Source organism: Berghia stephanieae, chromosome 2, assembly GCF_034508935.2.
Source record: "Berghia stephanieae isolate SIO BIC M18660-M18661 chromosome 2, UCSD_Bste_1.3, whole genome shotgun sequence".
NCBI classification, from domain to species: domain Eukaryota; kingdom Metazoa; phylum Mollusca; class Gastropoda; order Nudibranchia; family Aeolidiidae; genus Berghia; species Berghia stephanieae.
This window is the reverse complement of record NC_088361.1, coordinates 31463919-31478918: the sequence shown is the minus strand read 5'-3', so window position 1 is coordinate 31478918 and position 15000 is coordinate 31463919. Positions and strand designations below refer to the sequence as shown.

Genomic DNA, 15000 nt, shown 5'->3' with positions numbered 1-15000 from the left:
AAGAATAGTAGAAGTATAATAGTAGTAGTAGTAGTAGTAGTATATAGTATTCTAGTAACGTTCAGCGCCAGTGTAGTAGTAGTAGTAGTAGTAGTAGTAGTATAGTAGTAGTAGTGGTAGTAGTAGTAGTAGTAGTAGTAGTAGTAGTAGTAGTAGTAGTAGTAGTAGTACTAGTAGTGTAGTAGTAGGAGGGGGAGTAGGAGGAGAATCAGTGTAGTCGTAGTAGTCGTAGTGTAGTCGTTGTAGTCGTAGTAGTCGTAGTAGTCGTTGAAGTAGTAGTAGTAGTAGTAGTAGTAGTAGTAGTAGTAGTAGTAGTAGTAGTAGAGGTGTGCGGCTATGTGGTCTTGTGGTATGACACTCGCTTTCGGATCGGAAGGTCCTGGGTTCGAGCCTCGCGCTCGGCGCGTAGTTGAGACCTTGGAAAAGGCTCTTTACTCACTTTCTCTCACCGTAGTCAGGTGTAAAACGAGTACCTGGCCGTTAACAGCGTTGTCTTTGTCCGAAAAATTGTAATATCGCCTAACAGGCGGCATGTCCCGTCCTATATGGTAAATGTTGCTGTTGACCAGGGACCCCTTGTAAAGCGCTTTGAGCAAAGTTAGTGGATATTGCACTATATAAAGTTCAATTAGTAGTAGTAGTAGTAGTAGTAGTAGTAGTATACAGGAATACATCTCATCATGTCATAATAGAGAGTAAACACTCGAATTAAATTTCTCTTGCAAATCATAAGTATTAAAAAATTGACATACAGATGTATTTTTGAAAGACGGTGTATTTGCATCTATTTTTTAAAAAAAATTTAAAGATAGAAATAGAAAGAAGGTACTATACTCATGTATCGATTTTCTGTAATTGTCTATTTACTCTACAGTAAACGAAAATACAGCGGCAGTTAATGAAAACATCAATTTTCATAAAATGTCTGAGAGTGTGCAGTTAGAGGTGTTGACCTTACCACCAATCATATCACAAGTTACCAGAAGCCTTCGCCAGAATGCCAGCCAAGAAAATAACACTGACACTAACCCCGGAATACAGAATCCTCCTTCTTTCCCTCAGTTCATATTGCTGTTTATAAACGTAAGTAACGTCCTTTGCGTGCTGGCTATTCCAATGTCTTGTCTTGGCCTGGTGACCAACCCTATCAACGTGGCTGTCTTTTCCAAACTCAACGACACAGTCAGCATCAGCCTACTGGGTATGGCAATAGCAGATTTCTTCGTCTGTTTCTCGACGTTATTCGGCGCAATTGGCGAATTCAAAGAAGTTCAAAAAGCACTTCTGATTTATTTATCAGTACACCCTAGAGAGATGATGTATTTATTCGTTGCTTTTCCTAATTCACATTTTGGGAGAATAACGCTTACCATATCCGCTTTTATCACACTAGAACGCTGTTTGTGTATTACTATGCCTGTGAAAGTAAGAAATGATTATTACAAGCAAACGATGTAAAATTATTATGTTTTTTTTTCTTTCTGATAAATCTTATGCAGGCTTTTCCAAATTACTACTCTTACCTTTTAGTGTGGAAATTTTATCCTCCTCTAAATAAATCAATCCTTGGTTACATCACAAAAGAAGGGTTTAAGGAAAAAATCAAATTCACCGGCCCGTTTGTTCTTTCGTATTTTTATGTAAACTTTATAATCATTGTTATCTGTACGCTAATACTTATTGTGGTACTAAATCAGAAGAGAAGCTGGAGGGAAACTGTCACGACCACAACCAAGACCTCAAAGGAGTCCAATCAGGTATCTTCCAAGGAGTTAAAGGTCATCAAACTAATGGTCATGGTTTCGTCATTGTTTATCGTTTGTAATTTACCTACGACTTCTATCTATCTGGCTAATGAAATAGACCCAAGTATTAGCATGGAAGGATCAAAGAATTATCTCTACTTGCTGCTTGGTTATATTGCTATTTTCTTTCAAACTATCAATTCTTCAGTCAACATTTTTATTTATTATTTCTACAGTACAAATTTCAGAGAAACTTTTAATAAAATGTATGGAGTTAAAGAAAAGGAAAAAAGGAAAAGTTAATTGGATATAAAATAAAACTGAGCAGAAACCCGTTTCTAAATGGATAAAATTGTCGTCAGAACTTAAAATTAATGAAAACCTTCAGTCGCATTTTGTATTTCACATAAATTTACATACTCGTAAGCCAAGAAATTCAAAGAGCAACTTGTCGCTTTATACATCTAAATACACAAACCCCCTCTTCAAATCATCTATCCGTGGTTGTGACAATTTAATTAATGTTATATAAGTGCATTATGTATCAACCAGATTTCTGCCTTACTCTTGACAGCCACGTCTATTAAAAAATTTGGCATTAAATTCGACCCTTCCTTATCGATCGAGTTATATGACCCTATCTTGGCAAAATCTCTCAAATCTGGGACCTCGCGTATTATCTATTCTTGTTTCGCTTCATCAATGTTCCATTAAGGAAGAATGAAGCGTCTTTTCTAATACGGTTGTGTTGTTTACTTTATTTTGTTTTAATTTGTTTTGTTTAGTTTTTCGGGATTATTATGGTCTGTTTCCTTTTTTTTTTAAATGTTGTGTTGTTTTTTGGGGTTTGTTTTTTTGTTTGTTTGTTTTTTGTTTTTTTTGATTTTCTTTGTTGTTTTTTGTTTGTTTGGGGGGGGGGGGTGGTTTTTGTGAGGTTTATTTTCTTCCAGACTATCTCTTCGTTATCAAATCAAGGCTTTATATTCTGGGTGGGGTTCCTGACCTCCCATAGTGGGCAGGGAGGTAGTTACTGTGTCTTCTATCTTCTATCCCCCTATATCTGTTTTCCGACTTGCATTTGTCTTTATCATGGAATGAGATTACTTGGTTTTGTCCTGGCCCTGGCCGGATACCCTCTCTGAGAGGGAAACAGTCAAATGTATAGATAGTTTGGGAGAATATATTTTTTACTTGTAAATCATCTCTCTGTTATGCACTGTATTATGTTTTGTTTATATATTATATACGATTTGTAAACATTTGAGTTTATTCCTCTTAGTGGGAACCTGTGCTTATGTCTAGATGAAACTTTTAGATGATCTCAAACGAAGTACTTTGATAGTATGCTCTTGGAAGCTACATCTGTTTCCTATTTAAAGCAATACCCCTTTGTCTTCCCTTTTCTTGGGTGCTTTACTGTAATTCTAGAACTTTTTACTTTCTTATTTTCTTCCTGTTTACTGGCGCTGATATGACCTAAATATGTTGCAAGCGCCGTAAAACCCTTAAAAACAAACATTGCTTTTTATTCTCTTGTTTTGAGTTTGTCAGTAAGCATGCTACCTTCTCTTCTCTGCCTCTTGTTTAAAAAAAGAAAAACCAACTCAACAGTGATTTCAAGATGTATTTTGCTTTCAGTTTTCACTTTTATTTTTCTTAGTTGATATCCGGTTAAAATTGATATTTTGCTCAGGAACATTTTAGAAAACCTGTAGTTGATTTTGAAAGTAGCGATCATTTAGAAAACCATGATGATTAAAATAACTCTTATATTGATGCTATGCGTTTAGGTAAAATACTGAATATCTCGAAACTAACAGTATTTTTTGTGATGAACAGCACGAATTTAGGAAGCACCGCTCGTGTCAAACTCAACTTATATCATTAACGCATGATCTGTCAGCTGCTATTGATAAAGGAGGTCAAATTGATCTAGTACTACTGGACTTTGCCAAGGCCTTCGACAAGGTTCCTCACCATCGGTTAATCCAGAAATTGTATGACGTTGGTATCAGGAACAAAAACTTACAATGGATTACATTTTTCTGGATAATCGCACCCAACAAGTTCTTGTCGACGGCGAGACTTCCACTATCGGGATGGTGACATCGGGTGTACCTCAGGGCTCAGTCCTTGGGTTCGTCCTATTTTTAGTGTAAATCAATGACCTTCCACGAGGTATAAAGTGCGCCTCTTTGCTGACGACACAGCATTATATAATCAAATAAGTACAACAGATGACTGGAAAACACTGAATGGCGATCTAGCTAAATTACAAGAATGGGAATCAATAAATCAAATGGAATTCAACTTATCAAAGTGCAATGTTCTAACCATCACAACAAGAAAGCACCGATTACATTTGAATACCAACTTCATGGTCAAAACCTGGAACATGTAAAGACAGCAAATATCCTGGCATTGAGTTTGCTAATAACCTCAAATGGAACGACCACATATGTCACTTGGCTTCAAGGGCAAATCAAACAAGCGCTTATATCACCCGTATTTTTAAATGATGCCCAATCTCAACTCAAAACCTTGCTTTTAAAACACCTTAGAAAACATCCAAAGAAAAACAGCAAGACGCATCACAAACATATTCGATCCTTTCTCAAGTGCGTCTGAAATAACACAACGGATTGGCCTTGAACCTCTGGAAAAGAGAAGAAAGATAGATAAACTTAAATGGTTCCACAATATCTACTACAAAAATTCGTGCCTTAAACGTCCAAACGACATCAAAGATATCGGCACAAGAACTACGAGAGGACACACAGCAAGAGTAACCATCCCAACATCAAATATAGACGCCCACCTGTATTCGTTTTTCCCCTTCCACTGCCCGACTATGGAATAGCCTCCCAGCTGAAGTAGCTGAAAACGGTTGCCAACATGCCTTCATGCGATTGCTAGAGTTCACAACGTGACTTTTTAATCTATGTGTAGAGTTTTAACAAGTTTTTAAATGTAAAACCCTACAAACTGTGGAGTGATCCTCGAGAATATTGGAGGTTTCCACAAGACGAAGAAGAAGAAGAAGAACATCCGCCATCCAAAATAAACATTCCAAAAGACAAAATTGTGTGCAACGACGTTTATAGTCTGATTAAAATAATTTAGTGAGAACTAATCACTAACAGGCTGTCTTAACTCTCTCGAGTTCATCCTCATTGAAAATCGAACAAATTTGTTCGATTTTCCATGCATATGAACTCGAGAGCGTAAAATAACAAAGAGCTGAGTGACGTAAATTTCCTTCCTTCTAATGGAAATTTATGATAATTCATATAAGTATACTATGTTAGTTTTGACACGGCATGGCAGTTCGGTAGAGAACATACTCAATATTTCAAGGTAGATTCTGTATCGAATTGACATAACGTGACAAGTACGATTTCAAACCCATTTGTAGAACTGAGAATACAGGAAAGAGGATGACCCGAAAAGTGGAAGTTTAAACTAGACTTCCGTATTTCCATTGTTGGGTTTCCAGCACTACACCGCGGCTAACGCCATGACTATCAGATTAATTAAAATGTTTTTTCTTTTTTATCAATTTTCATTAATAACTAAAGTTGATTGACAGTTACATAATCCGAATTATTACATTTTTCAAGAGACAATTCCATTCATGAGACCAATTGCTTTTTTTTTTCAGGTAGGCTTCATTTTTTACTTTAAGTCCAGAAAACTTTAAGACCTTATTTCAGACAGAATAACGACATAGGTAAGGATATTTCTGTGTAAAAAAAATAGGAAGCAGACACTGCTCTAAGATCAAGGTCTACAAAAGGTATGTATAAAACAGTACCAGACAAAGTAGGAAAACAAAAGAAAAAATCATCCCAAATCAGAATGTAGATTTTTTTTTATTATTTTTTTTTTGGGGGGGGGGGTTTAATTTTTTTGAGGAGGGGGTTCTTTTTGTCTTGTAATTTTCTTTCTATTTTTACTGGAACTGTTTCATGAACACCTTTTCATAATTTCTATGAAAAATGCATGAGAATACACTGGCAAAAATAAAAGGAAAAACGCATTTCGCTTTTTGTCTGTTTAATGTCATGATTTTTCTCTATTGAACTTAACAATAAATTTTACACCTTAGCATCATCTGTCCTATTGGAATAATTATGCTCTTCCGCAAACGAGATGTCTGATGTCAACAGGAATCACCCATGTTGTCCAAGTGAGCAAATTGGGGGTTAATAATCTTGCCCAATGAAAAAAAAAAGTGCCTGAAGCGGGGCTCGAACCCGGGACCTTCTGTGTCACAGAAGTGCAATGCCTTAACCACTCGGCCACTTCGCCCCCCTCTATTGGAATAGAATAAAAAAATGTCATCGGATTTTCTCAAATTAGATAATAATAATTATATTTTTTTTTAAATTTCCATCAATAATAGACTTTTTATTCAAACATCAATAAGTAAAACATTCGGATTGTGACATGAGCCTCTGGGTTCGAGTCCCGTTGTAGACGGTATTGAATATTTGAGAAAGTGTACATGGCCGGTGGTATGATTGTTTCTGTCGAAGTAAAATGCAATATCTCCTTCCAGGCGTCATGTCTCATCCTAAATATTATGTTTTGCTGTTGACTTAGACTTCATTGTAGAAACCAAAGCTTTAAGCACGTTAATAATAATTACTTATATAAAAGCTCATGCTTTGTACAATACATAATAAAATCGGAACAATGTGCACAATTATTGTTAGAAGTAAGGGTAATCCTAAGAAATTAACATTGCAGAGCGACTATCAGATATAATGTTATAATCTTTTAGAACGTTATAATCTTTTAGAACCAAAAAGGGATACAGAATCGAAATTAAATCAGCTTTCACATGCGTTATAATACGGACACTAACAGCTTCTTGCTTCCTTTTGGACAGGACACTAGTCCATTGTAAAGAATGTAATTTCCACCATATGTAACAGACCCAGACAATTAACCAGTGCTGGGTGGAGAGAAAAGTCAGAAGAAAAGCCTCATCGGCACCTGGGCATGATACCGGTCCAGTACTTTTTGCTACATTTTACTCACATGGGACATTTCAACATTGCATCATCAAACAACGCCATGTTTGGACTTTGAATAACCCTACATCTACAGCAACATCACATAGGATATCATTTCAACGTAAAAAAAAAATAGTATTCCACCATAATTAAAAAAACGCTACCTTTGTTTGAAGGAAAGATTCCAAATCACTACCAGCCCATAACAATCCACAATAAACAATTCAGAAAAGAAATAATCAATGCATGCCCACACGGAAGAATATGTAAAAATTAATATCTCAAAACGGTATTATGTCGGGATGAATCGATCTCTGAAAATGAATTAAGGATTAAAAGGATACATAGAAAATTAGAGCTGGTTGCAATGAAAGAAATTGTCTTTATTCTCCATCATGGCGAATAGAAATATTCTCCAAGTTTTATGATTTAACTATGAATTCAATTTCCAGTGCCTAGCCCACAACGACATAATACCATTTTGAGACGGGTGGAGGGGGAGGGGCATATATTTTTTAAATATTCAGCGACCATTGACGATGATCAACCTGCCCAGCTCAATCGAATGGCAATATATTCTTCATATGATGAATCGCACTTGGATATAAAGCCTCCGATTGTACTTGGCATGATTGGTTTACAGCATTTGACATCACTAAAGAAAGGAAACTCCATTACATTTTCTGGGAAAGAAGAAATCACCGTGAACCTGACCCATCGTTTCAGTACGGCGTTATGTCGGGGTGAGCCGGAAGAATGAAAAAAAATCACAAGATTGACCTATACACGTTAAGTTAAAATAAATTAGCTTATGTGAGTACCACAAAAAAACCCAGTCAATTCTTCTTCAAAAAACTTTCATTTCCTAATTCAAAATATTATGACTTTAAATTCAACTGTTTTTTTTTTTATCTTGTTCATCTCGCGAGGTCCCAGGTTTGAGATTAATTCAGAAACCCATTCAGAAATAATATGGCGTATGGTACTTCTTAAGGTTTGCCCGAAAATCTTTACGAAATCGTTTCCGAGATTAATGTGTGTCCAACAGGAGAGGACCTCTACAGTTGACATCTAAACACGTGATAGAAAGACAATAGAAAACATGTACAAACACTAAATATCTTTCTTTTATTTTATTTTAATTTTTTTAACTTTTCCTTTTTTTTTTTTTTTCAAACTTAATTTGTCTAGACACACACATTAGCTTGAACACCCAGACGTCAGAAATTCCTAATCCAGAAACAATTAAAGTCGTATTGAACTTCTTTTTTTTTTAATTGGGGGGGGGGGGGGGGGGGGGGGGGGGGGGGGGGGGGGGGGGGGGGAGGGGGCAAATTGGGGAAATCATTCTAGTTTATCGATATAATGTAAACTTTTCTGGCCCAATTTTTGTTAATGTGTTTTGTTGTTTGTTTGTTTATGAATGTTTTTTGGGGTTTTTTTTTGTTTGTTTTATTGTTGTACGAGAGAATATGTTTTTTAATGAAACGTGAGCTTTTCCATAGGGCAACAACCACTGAATGTAATCAAAGCGCTTTACAAGGAGAAGGAACGGAATATATAAGAATAATATGGCTTAAAGAATGTTAAATTTGGCAAAATGGATACTAACTAGAGCTAATGTATCTGAATGTTTAGTACAGTAATCATATCGGGGCAGACCTTTTCGAGTGTCTTTGGATTGGCTCTTTTTCGTCTTGACGGATGTCAGCAACAAGAATGAGCTTCAAGTGGATACAACAATAATAGCAGATAAGACGAACTGTGACTAGGAAGATTAAAACATGAAAGGAAAATTGGTAAAATTTACAGTGTCGGAAAATGTGCTGAAGAAAAGATTATTTTTGTAAACAATGACCTTGAAGGCGCGTCACGTCGTTTCGACTATTTACTGCAGACTACTCTTTATTTTTATTTATTTAACTTTATTCTGCCACTACATTTCGTATCCGGCTTTTTTAAAATGTTTGTTTTTAAAATCTTTTTTTATTATTATTATTATTTCTTACATTTTTTTTCCTTCATTTTTTTTCTTTTCTATTTTTTTTTTTTTGGGAAGGTGGGGGTGGGGCGGGGGTCAATGTATAATTATTTGCATGCCTGATAACCCAAATTGTTGTTATGGTGTCGTTGTTGCGATAAAAATACTCTCAAACCAAGGCAAAATCTTGTCCATTACAACGATGTTCGTTGAAGCCCATAGGGGCAGCGTGGCTCAGGGTACTGTCTTTGCTTCATACCCGGTAGGTAACGAGTTCGATCACCCGCCGCTGCCCTGTGTGGCTTTGAGCAAGTCACCTCGCCCTAGCTCAATTTGCGGCGCTGCATTGCGCCTGGGTTATTCCAGTCTTTCCTCGGAATAGACCCTAGAGAAAAAATTTCCCTATGAGATGAATAAAGGGAATTTTTTTTTAATTTATTGCGTTCGGTTATCAGACCTTCAAATATGCACACGTAAGTAGTGGTTCATTTTTCATTGAGTGCTTACTGCCTAATTGTTTTATCCTCTTGAACAGTAAGAATTGAAAGTAGAATAAAGATGAAATATAATGACGCATCGCTTTCATAATCATCAGACCAATTATGATGAGAAATAAAGCGTAAGAAAAAGAAAATTGGCTTTCGCCTTGTTTGTTTGTTTGTTTGTTTGTTTGTTTTTATGATTTATATTATGGTGCTTGGAACAATTTTAGTTCTCCTCGGCGCCTAAACTTTTTAAAAAGGAGGATGATGGGAATGCCGACAGATATTGTGTTCTTTTATGTGTTGGGTGAGATAATTTTTTATGATTATCGCATATTATGATTGCGTATGATTATTGAATAAAGACTTTTAGCATTACATGACGTAAGACTTAAATCGTTGCAATTATGCCGGAGAATATTATATAGCATTTTAATAGGTGGCGTTGGCGATGGCGACCTAATCTTTTTTAAAAGCTTTATCATCTTATTATCTTTGTGATAGGAATAATCAAAATTATGTTGTGCCTCAAAACCAAAGATGTTATAGGCTTTGTGCGTAGGCCAGGTTACAATACACTCTCAATGACTCTTTTGATGTGTTATTGTCGGATAATGATATTGATGCTCTAACTAACTTACTATCCAGCGTCGTCCTCATTGACGTTGGCTGCCCGGACTCTGCGATGACAAATGTCTGTCCATTCCTCTCGTCTTTTGACGGAATTGATGCTCTGCGTTTATATAAAATTCTCACAACATCCGTCATACGGATTTATCATATCAACACTCAAAACTATGTGTAACCTTGAACGTTTATAGTCTGATTGATATAATGTGGGATCTCCTTCCCTTGATATTTTATTCATTCCACTTTACGCTATTCCATATCCACGTAAAGTAGTGTAAGATACTTCTTGAGCTTTTATATAGCGCAATATATCCACTAAACTTGCTCAAAGCACTGAATAAAGGGTCCCTGGCTAACAGCAACACGTAACATGTAGGACAAGAAATGATGCCCGTTTGGTGATTTATTCCAATTTTATTCCAATAGAGACAGCGATTGTTTACCAATGGGTATTAATTTTGCCCTTGAGTAAGGTGAGAGAATATGAGTTAATTCATGAATAGATAGTTTTTCTTTCAGATTATGAGAACAAACTTTCCTATTTATTAATTTCTGGGAAACGTAAAGCCATCTTTTCTTGGTGTGGAACTGTGTGTGCACTCTTACATTTGATAAATTAAGATAATCCTAAAATCGCAGATTATTATATCCTATCTAATGTGTGTGCAGTTGAAGCTTTACATGCATATCATATATATACTGTAAACATTCCATATTATGTCGTGCTAATGTACCTAAAGTGAATATGCTCATCATCCCCTTGTCCCGTTATTAATTCCCACCATCGAATAAGAACACCCCCCCCCCCTCCTCCTCCTCCCTTTCCCTCCAATCCCTCTTTTATTGTCCACTCTTTTCTAATCCTTGCACAAGAGCCATTCATTCACTCCCTCCGTCTATTCGTCCATTCCATCCATCTTTTCCCATTCATTCATCCTCAAAGACGCGCAAACAAACAGATTTGGCGCTTCCTCCTTTAGTCCTTCTTCTATCTATCCAACTATATTAATAACACTGTCAACGCTCTGTGGATAGCACCCACTGGCGGGTTTTGGGAAAAGAAATTTGTCAACAAACCGCCGCTACACAACTTCAGCAGGTATCAAACAGGCAAACAGCCATTTGGAGAGTCAATATTGGCAGACAGCAAATAATCTAACCCCCCCCCCCCCCCCCCCCCATCTCTCCCCCACATTTCTCCTAAAAGACCCAACCCCGGGAGCTGCCCAACACCACGTCGTCAATCTTACAAATATAACAGGATTGCCAAATCGATTTCGAAAAAAATGCCAAACAAAAAATAAGTGTGAGTGTGTGTGTGTGTGTGTGTGTGTGTGTGTATGTGTGTGTGGGTGGGTGGGTGGGTGTGTATGTGTGTGTGTGTGTGTGGTGGGTGGGTGGGTGGGGGTGGGTGTGTGGTCTGGGAATGGGGGGGGGGGGGGGGGGGGGGGGGGGAAGAATGCAATAAATGTCGTTTTTTTAAATGCTAACATGTATGTTCATTAAATTAAAAAAAATAAACCTCTGCTCTGAGAAGAGGCGCCTAATGAAATGCTTTTGACAAAATGAATAAGCACGGTATATGCCATTTCAATTAATTACTGTCTCCATTTAACGAGTTCTATTATTGTCTTTACTGTTCGTTCGTTTATTACAAATGCCAAAATCAAATGGCAAAAAAAAAAAATATATATATTCAAAAATTAATATTGTTTTTCCGTTTCGACGCTAAAGATATAGTTGTCATTTAAACTGTCTATCCTCTTTTTTTCTTTCTTTCTTTTTTCTCTCTGTCTTAAAAAAAAAAAAAGAATTGGAATACAAATGCCAAACTGGCAATTCTGTAATTTCCTCGCCGCCCCCCCCCCCCCCCCCCCCCCCCCCCCCCCCCGCCCCCCGCGCGCCCTTTCCACTATCCCTTCTCATTCTCTCCCCCTGACGATCCCAGGCTTATTCTCTCCCTTGCTTCGATTCCTTATTCAAACAATGCTGCCTTTCCAATCAAAGAACTCTATCTGTCAGGTTTTCAAACACGACTTTTTCAACAAATCCCCCCCCCCCCCCCCCTTTTTTTTTTTTTTTTTCTACACAAACAACTTTTGTCATGTCATAAATATTAAATACATACAAAATAGGAGTTGGGGTTGGAAAAGGGAAAGGGGGGGGGGGGGGGGGGGGGTGTTCTAGATCTCATCCGGTCAACCGGAATAATTCTTATTATAGGAAACCTCTTTATTCAAATTAACCCATTGAGTATCTTAGTCTTGGTTGCAAAAACGTTATACGCATCTCACTCACTAAATGAATGTTGCTTCTGTAGAATGTGTTTAGAAGGGGGGGGGGCGGCAAGAAAAAAGAATGAAAGAGAGAGAGAGAGAGAGAGAGAGAGAGAGAGAGACGGAGGGAGAGAGAGAGAGAGAGAGAGAGAGAGAGAGAGAGAGAGAGAGAGAGAGAGAGAGAGAAAGAGTGACACATTAACAGAGAGAGAAGGAGAGAGAGAGAGAGAGAGAGAGAGAGAGAGAGAGAGAGAGAGAAAGGGTGACACATACACACATAGAGAGAGAGAAGGAGAGAGAGAGAGAGAGAGAGAGAGAGAGAGAGAGAGAGAAAGAGTGACAAATACACAAAGAGGAGAGACAGAGAGAGAGAGAGAGAGAGAGAGAGAGAGAGAGAGAGAGAGAGAGAGAAAGAGTGACATATTATACAGAGAGAGAGAAGAAGAAGAAGAAGAAGAAGAAGAAGAAGAAGAAGAAGAAGAAGAAGAAGAAGAAGAAGAAGAAGAAGAAGAAGAAGAAGAAGAAAAGAAGAAGAAGAAGAAGAAGAAGAAGAAGAAGAAGAAGAAGAAGAAAAGAAGAAGAAGAAGAAGAAGAAGAAGAAAAGAAGAAGAGAAGAAGAAGAAAGAAGAAGAAGAAGAAGAAGAAGAAGAAGAAGAAGAAGAAGAAGAAGAAGAAGAAGAAGAAGAAGAAGAAGAAGAAGAAGAAGAAGAAGAAGAAAAGAAGAAGAAGAAGAAGAAGAGAAGAAGAAGAAGAAGAAGAAGAAGAAGAAGAAGAAGAAGAAGAAGAAGAAGAAGAAGAAGAAGAAGAAGAAGAAGAAGAAGAAGAAGAAGAAGAAGAAGAAGAAGAAGAAGAAGAAGAAGAAAGAAGAAGAAGAAGAAGAAGAAGAAAGAAGAAGAAGAAAAGAAGAAGAAGAAGAAGAAGAAGAAGAAGAAGAAGAAGAAGAAGAAGAAGAAGAAGAGAGAGAGAGAGAGAGAGAGAGAGAGAGAGAGAGAGAATCAATATTGAAACAGCGATATATAACAAGGTTGCAATTCCACCGGAGTCAGGCAAAAGGCCCTTTCAGTTTGCATAGGTATTGACACAATGCCTGTAGCAAAGACGAAGCAACTAGCGAGAATGACTAGATTTAAATATGTTGACTCCAATACGACTTCAGCAATGTCGAAATCACAGGTCCATTTCTTCGCCCTTATTCTTATTCCTAACCCAATCCTCCTACTTTTCCGTTTCCATCTGACCCTCTGCCTACAAACCACCATGCGCTGATAAAACACGTTTTAAATAATAATAATTTTAAAAGATAAAAATAAAATTCCCTTTATTCATCCCATAGGGGAAATTTGTCTCAAGGGTCTATTTCAAGGGAAGACTGGAATAACCCAGGCGTCAGCCGCAGTGTAGCGCCGCAAATTGAGCTATGGTGGGGTGACTTGCTCAAGGCCACACTCTATGCGGTCTTGTGGTATGACACTCGCCTTCGGATCATAGGTCCTGGGTTCGCGCCCTGCTCTGAGAGCGGCGCATAGTTGAGTCCTTGGAAAAGGCCCTCTGTATACTCATATTTTCTCACCGTACTCAGGTGTGAACTGAGTACCTGGCCGTTAACAGTGTAGTCTCTGTCGGAAAAAAAAATCGTAATATCGCCTAATAGACATCATGACTCGTCCTACATGTTAAGTGTTGCTGTTGACTAGGGACCACTTGTAAAGCGCTTTTTAAAAAGGGGTTAACGGCGCTTGTGACATATATTTAGGTCATTTCAGCGGCCATAAAAAGGAAGGAAATGGCATAATTTTATTTTAAATGTTTGATTTACACTCGGGGAAAAAAAAAGGGAATAGTTCAAAGAGAGAACAGATGTATATTCCAAGAACGTACTGTCAGAGCACGTGGGTTGAGATCACATAAAGGTTTTATATAGACACAAGCACAGAATCCCATCAAGGGGAATACATTCAAATATTTACAAACCACTATTTAAAAAAAAATAGCAATGCATAACACACCATGATTTACAAGGAAAAAATATCACACCCCCCCCCCCCCCCCCCTCCCACCGTCCCCCGGAAAAAAAATAACGCTATATATTTGACAGTTTCCCTCTCAGCCAAAGGCTCCGAAAAGGGCCGGAATAAAAACAAGAAATCAAAGACCTCACCCACTTAAAGTGCTTTGAGATCGTTTAGTGGATATTGCGCTATATAAAACTGCACGCTTTTTTTTTTTTTTCATCATGTAGTTTTCCGAAAAGTATTTTGTCAGTGTAGGACAGAAACCCCGAACGACTTCAAATCTAGAACTTCATTTCCAATTTCACCAAAGTCTCGAATAATCTCCTTACAAAATATTCGATAAAAAATAATTTGCCCTTAATCTGAACTACCGTTTGTAAACATTGCATGTTTAGACATTTGGAGTAAAGATAAACAAAGCTAGATTAGATAAAATAAATAAAACGGTCAAGGGAGAGGAGAGAGTGATTCTCAGAACATCATCGTGGGAGAGGTTGAGGAGACGATACTTGTCAAAAATAAAGTTAGACCGTGGGACGTTACAGTTGTAAAACATCCTCTCTCTCTCTCTCTCTCTCTCTCTCTCTCTCTCTCTCTCTCTCTCTCTCTCTCTCTCTCTCTCTCTCTCTGTATGTGTCACTCTTTCTATCTCTCTCTCTCTACTCTCTTTCTCTCTCTCTCTCTCTCTCTCTCTCTCTCTGCGTAAGTGTGTGTGTGTGTGTGTGTGTGTGTGTGTGTGTGTGTGTGTCTCCTGTGTTCTGATCACAGAAATTTGCTATTGCCATCACTGGCTTAACTTTTGATTGAAAAATCCATATCTAATAAGAAAAGAAAAAAAAGAATTTGGCCAACT

At 37.6% G+C, this 15000-nt stretch overlaps 1 long non-coding RNA gene across 1 annotated transcript in view; it reads left to right on the top strand.

The window, feature by feature from the left end:
- Nucleotides 1-5784, top strand: part of LOC144964707 (uncharacterized) — an 8198-nt gene extending 2414 nt beyond the window's left edge. Inside the window, exon 2 of the long non-coding RNA XR_013643919.1 lies at nt 875-5784. This is a non-coding gene — a long non-coding RNA (uncharacterized LOC144964707). The remainder of the gene's footprint in view (nt 1-874) is intronic.
- Nucleotides 5785-15000: the final 9216 nt, after the last annotated feature.